The sequence below is a fragment of the Falco cherrug genome, chromosome 7 (genome assembly GCF_023634085.1).
Source record: "Falco cherrug isolate bFalChe1 chromosome 7, bFalChe1.pri, whole genome shotgun sequence".
NCBI classification, from domain to species: Eukaryota; Metazoa; Chordata; class Aves; order Falconiformes; family Falconidae; genus Falco; species Falco cherrug.
The window spans coordinates 38,474,844-38,481,384 of record NC_073703.1 but is presented as its reverse complement, the minus strand read 5'-3'; positions in this window follow the sequence as shown (position 1 = coordinate 38,481,384).

The following is a 6,541-nucleotide window of genomic DNA, read 5'->3' as shown; positions in this document are numbered from 1 at the left end:
AAAAATACGGGGGGGGGGAATGTAGTGGTATGAAGCTGGGTTAATTAGCATTGATAATATACAGCTGTGGGCTGGCTTCAGGGGCGTGGGTTGGCCGATGTAGATAAGGTGCAGGTGTGGCTGGTTAAGTTAAGTGGTTGAAAGCCAATGGAGAGAGAGCAGCCTCTCTTCTCAGAAGAAAAGGAAGGGAGAACACATGTACTGGATGGGGTGAGATAAGAAGGCAGCAGAGGGACTGGTATGAAGGGTATGCTGGTATGAGATGGTAAAAGTCCTTGTTGCAGCTTGATAGTTTGGATAGTGCTGTGACACCCATTAAATACTTTTTGATATTAAAGAACACCTTCACAAAACAGACGATGGGAAAAATAGCACTGTCTCCCTACTTCTTATGAAGTAGAAAGGGGAGAACAGACATATAAAGTACCTTTTGCAAAATACTTCTCTCATTTCATTGGAAAACCTATAAATGCCATCAGGCGCCAGACTGTCATTAGGCTTTTTCTATTGCAGTGAAGGTGCAAGCACATTTGTTTAAAGTGCAGAAATTCAGTTCAGGCACATCAAAATAGTCAGGGAACAAGGGATTCCTTTGTAAGTTCTTCTGTTAAAAAGACTTGGCACCTGTTGAGCTGATGGGACTAGAGGGCTGGAAGAAAATGGAAAGTGGAGATGTAGTCTTTCTTCTCCCATATTCCTCTTCTGCTCCTTTTGGCTCCTTAACCAAATTTCAGCTAGCTCTAGCTGTGAGATTTCAAGGAGAATCTTGATCATAATTATGCTTAAAGACTTCTGGGTAGAAAAAAAGGCACACACAACAAAAGTTACTGTAGAGGGTTTGAGATGATTCAAGGATGTCTGCTGTAGACCAATTAGGAATTTAACCATCATTTTCCAGGTAGTTAAGTATTCTTTTTTCTGATTTAACTATTAGTTACCTTACACCTGCTTTAGCCCATTTGAACCTCTTGAGCATAAGGAGAAGCCACCTACATCTTGCACGTTGTTGGTGGTGACTGCCACCAGCCCCCAGCTGGCACTCATTCAGTGGCATGCCGTCTCTGGTGACCGCTAAAGGCATATGGAAACCAGCCCACAGTCGGGAAGAGCGAGCTGTGCCGTGGCTCGGCTGACGGCAAACACAGAGCCAGACACCCCTGGTATTTTCTGACAGTGTTACGTGGGTGCCACCAGCTTCACAGGGGAAGTATTTATCAGCAGAGGAAGAGATAAGACTAGCAGATAAGGTGGTTTTTCCCTCTTATCCTTTCTCCCAGCCTGTACTGAGTGGGGAAAGCGTGCCAGCTTAGTTTGCGTGGATGTGTGTGTGCTTTTTCTTTGTCTGCCAGCTCAGTACACTGCTGCGATGCTGGGAAGTTATTTCTGACCACCGTGTTCCCTTCCAAGCTTAAAACATATCTGTTCTAAATCCTGGTATTTGTCAGTCTAGGTCTCTGGTATTTTAATAATAAGCCTGTGCTATTAAAAGCGCAGAAGTACATGTGCATTTAAATACCTGATACATCATCTGCTGCTTAACAGGATTCTTACTGGTAGCTTTTTTCTTCATTTTAAAATGCACTTATATACCAGGATGTCATACCAATTAAGCTTTAGATAAAACTAATAAACCCTGCTGCTACATTACAACATGCCAATATACTGCCTGAATGCTGATTCAGGCTAAAGGTCTTAAAATAGCACAGAGTAATGCTGGTTACCACAGAGCAGCTGCTGTGCTGCACCTGTTACGCGGCAGTCCCAGAGCTGTGTCTAGTAACAATATGGTCTATTGCCTTCTCTCCTGATTCACCTCTGTGTCCGAGACTGGAGCATCTGCATTTGTCCTTACACATTTTTCCTTTCCTTATGTTAGCACAGCTGCGCCACATGGAGGACCCAGCATATCTCTAAGGGAACAGTGCAAACACAGCCTTGCTACCTCTTCATCTCTACCTCCAAGGCAGAGTAGCTCTGTGCAGAAGTCAGGTGGTGGTTTTTTTCATTTACATTGCCTCTGGAACCCAGCAGCCAGCCCAAGCACTGCCACGCTGTGTTGCGGTCTCTAGGATAGACATTATCTTCAGGCTGAAATAATTTGAACTTGCCATGTTCTTTCCAAGGCGTCCAATAGACAAATCCTCCCACAAGTATCTGGGTTTAGAGCTTGCTGCCAAAGCAATGGAGAGACAGTGAAATAGGTAGGTTGTTGCAGCGGGAATGCTCACTCAAATGCTGGCAAAACCCTTCTGGATGCTGAGCCCTGGATGAAGCATGCCATGAGGGCATCCCCCATGTTGGGGGAGCTTGGGCTTTGCCCAGGTTCTCTGTGTCAGGTTGCAGTGTATGAACAGCACAAGGTACATATATCACGTTACTAAGCACAGCATCTTGTAATTAACACTGAAGCCACGACTCAAGTTCATGCTCAGTGGTGGCACTGCGGGCGATACTGCCACTGGATGGACAGATGAGCCTGGGCCCCCAGCTTCACATGCTGCCATGGTGTTTCTCCTGCCTTCATCTCCCCTACCAGCCTCTTCCCCACCTCTTACCAGTCACACCTTCGTGCTGGCCTTCAGCATGGCCAAGGGGGAAGAGCTGCTCACGTACCACTGCCCCACAGCCCAAACCTAGCAAAACACACTCAGGAATGCACCGAACCGAGCAGAGCCTGCCTCTTCTTTAACCTGTTAGAGTCAATATGGTTGTACGGGGCATGGGGTGGGGTGGGAAGGGGGTGGGGGTCCCCACTACATATCTGTCCTGCTGCGCATGAGCTCAGCCTGGCACTGTTTGGTTACGATCAACACAGAAATTAGAAGTGCAGAGGAGAAAACCAGTCACAAGAAGTCAATATCCAAGCCTGCTTTTCCTCTCAGAAAGATGCCAATAGACCACTTCAAAAGGTCAGATTGACATGTGAGATGCATTGGCCCCCTTAGCTACTTTCACATATAAACACACATTTTTCTATATGAAAAGAGATGTAAGTGTCATTTGGTAACTAATAAATGCATTCCAAATTTAAATTTTAAGAATTCTTATTTTTTCCTCTTTAAACAAACAAGATCTCAAACCCATTTGACATGTGTCCATACCTTGTTGTCTTGGATGACTTTCCCAAGGTTTTCATGCCTAGATTTTGCCCTGGGGCACAGGTGCAGCTATAGGATTGCCTTGAGCAATGTTTTAATGTGGTCAAAAAAGCAGCTACGATGTAAATGGCAATTATTCCTTAACAATAGTATGGTAAATAGGGATGCTATTTTTAAGGAAGAAAAAAAGTCTCTAGTGTTCAGCCAGTTGTAAGCACTGACATTAAGTAGCTTGTTCCTCAGGGCATTACCTGTTGGCAGTGACTAAACCCTTGGACTGTTTTCGTTATTATTAACCATCTTGCCAATTACTTGCCCGCTCAATGCTGGCAAATTCTATTGACTAAGAAGGATCAGGACATCAGTATATACGAGCTGGGTGAAAATCACTGCAAAGGTACGGTATTTGGCAGTGATGTGCCCACCATAGAATTTGTTTTGCAAAGGTATGGTTGACTCCTGTATCCAGCATAGTTTAACCTGTGGCAAAAGATCTCGGTTTAGGTTGGCTCATTTATTATGAGCAGTTACTTTTTCTGAGAGTTTTCCTGTCCATGTCTGAGCTGGATAACGGTCCACTGGCATCACGGCATTTGTATCCTGGGTTCAAAGATATATTTGCCTGAACACTTAGGCTATGGTAGATTCAACGGTAAGGTAAGCTGCAATTATGCAGCAAGAAAGCTTGAAAACATACATTTTCTGTCCTGAACTTTCCAATCCTTTGAGCAGAAAACTTTATCTTTTGCACTATTAAAAGCAAATGATTATTTGCCACAATATAGCAACTATGTGAAATGATCAAATGGAGGAAGGTGAAAGCACGCTGCCTGCAGACACAATGAATGTGCGGTGGACAGTGCTTCCTGGGGGATTGCCTACATGTGGCAGAGCTGCTAGAGCCAGGCAGAAGGACCAAAATCCCTAAACAGCAGTTGGTCCTAGGATTCCACCTGGACAGCGTTTCTGCCTGGGAAAGGTGGAGATGCATAGTAAAATCAGTCCTAAAGTCTGCGTTTCTGCTGAAGATGGATGAAGTGCAGTGCTCATGCTAGCCTCAGACCCCTACTAGTTCCATATGGACCTTTAGGCAGGGGGTGAGGTCTTAGGCTGTAAATTCTCCACGAGCGGTAGTAATTTAATCACCATCTGCACTTAACCAGTAGCCCACAACAGATGGAGACATTTAACAGTAAAATTAAAACCTCTTTATTTAGAAATTAATTTTATTGGAAAATTCAGACTGCCCTAGGATACCCAGCCCTCTGGCTAACTGTGTGCTGCTGAAGGCATTTCCCAGCACAAGATACTTCTGCTGTGCCTTCTCCTTGCCATCCTCACTTACAGCTTGTCTGACGCTGGACTCCAGAGAGAAAGCAGTAAATGTTTTCAAACTTAAATAGCTATGAAAAGAAAAGGAAAAGACAGCAGGGGTTTGGACTAGCCCTATGTCCCATCAACTTTTCAAATTCGCCTTGTAACTTCGCACCAGTTAATGGTTCCCAGCTCTCTGCTCTTCTGTTCAGCTCCCAAGTCTCTCTTGCTCTTCGTGTTTACGGGAATATGCAAGTTGGCAAAATGTCCACACGATGGCAGTTCAGTCCCCAGCAGAAAAGTGACAGATGGGGAAGTTCAGCGAACCCAAGCCTGCACTCCTTTCCTTCTGAGAGCAGCATGCGGCTCCCAGGCAGATAATAAACTCTTGGTATAATGTCCTTCACTCAAGGATATAGAAACACGTTAGAATACAGACAAGAGGTTGTATTAAAGCTTGTTAGAATACAAACAAAAGTTTCTATTAAAGCTTATCTTTGAAGCCTGAAATACAAGGTAATTTCTGCAGTCTACCTAGGCTGAATACTTGGAAGGGGAGTTATCAGCTTATTATATTTGCATTAGAAGCTTTATTCTGAGAGCTTGCCTGGTCTACTCAGGGATCAGAACTATAACACATGGCTTCTCTGTCCCATCAAAATGTATAAAATGCCAAATATTTTATCACATCCCTGTGAGCTGCTCACAAAGAAGGTACAAGTAGGAATTTTCCACAGGAATTATTCTGAGAGTGATTTCAAATGAAAAAACACCTTACAGATAGTTACCATCTATTCTTGAAGTATGCTGAAAAAAACATTGATAAAACTCAGAAAATCAATGTTTCATCAGGAAGATCACTGGGTGGTTTTAAAGACGTGGTTTCATTAGTTAGCTTTAGTTTTTAAGCACTTTCTCTATGTGATGCTATTCTTGTGATTAGATATATTTCCCTAGAGATGGGTATTCATATCATGAGGTCACGATATGTAGTGCCTGACCAAGGGGAAGGAATAGTAGCTTTTTTTCTGAAAACAAGGTTATAAAAACGCAGCCTTAACAGGCCAAAAAAAAAAAAATTAAAAAAAATCCCACCCCAAACCAAAACCAAACCAGTATCAATTAAGATAAACAGAAACAGTAGTTGGATAATATTGTTGGGTTTTGAGAATATAACAACATAATTTCCAGATTTTTTTAAAAAAATATCTGTGTGAAAGTATGTGTACTCAAAACAGATGGGAAAATAATTTCAGGGTAGTTGCAATTATTTTGAGCCAAAGAAGGAGCTACCAGTTCAAGAAAAATCAATGTTAAGATTAAATGTAGCAGAAAATCAAACAAGATTTTAAAAAATACATCCAGCTTTTGCTCCACTGTGTACTGACAGCTAGAGACTTTGTTTTCTAATATTTTGTACCATTTGATCATTATCAAGAATCAGTGTTTCTCTGAGGTTGTAATGTGGCATTACCACCAAACTCTTCCGCTATACAATGTGAAGCCAGGAAAGTGATGCTGGCCACCAAGCAAGCCCCGCAGAGCGGCCCTGCCCACCCGCAGGCTGGAAGTCTGTGGATGAAGTGATCAGGTGTATTTGTTCTCATAGGGCACCTCGGGTGTTCTTCCGTCCCTCTGCCGAGCATGGTGGCCAGCCAAAAGGAAAATCCCAGGAGCTCCTGACAGGTTTCCACAGCTTTCACAGTTTTATGATAAGTCTCTGGTCCTTCTGCCTCCCCAGGGACCTCCTGGGATGATGTCACCCAACTCCTGCCCTGCCCAGGCCAAAAAACCCAAGAGCAGGCAGGCATCAGGCATGCCCACCAGGAGGGGTACCAGTTCCTGGGGACTTCGAAAGAAAATACCTGTCATTCTCTAAGGTCTGTAATACCAAACTTTTCTTTAGCCTAGCTCACACTACAAAGCCAGTGCCATTCCTTTTACCTGCCTGGGTTTTGAACATTTTGTGATCTGTGTTTCCATGGTTGGCCAGCAGGTGTTAGCCACTAAGTTGCTAGCGAGGGCTATGCGGGCACGCATCCACACAGGAAAGCAGCATAAACAACACAGTCACAGGCTGCTACAGGTGCTCCTGAAATTCCCCTTTGCCATTGACTCCCTGCTGCCCT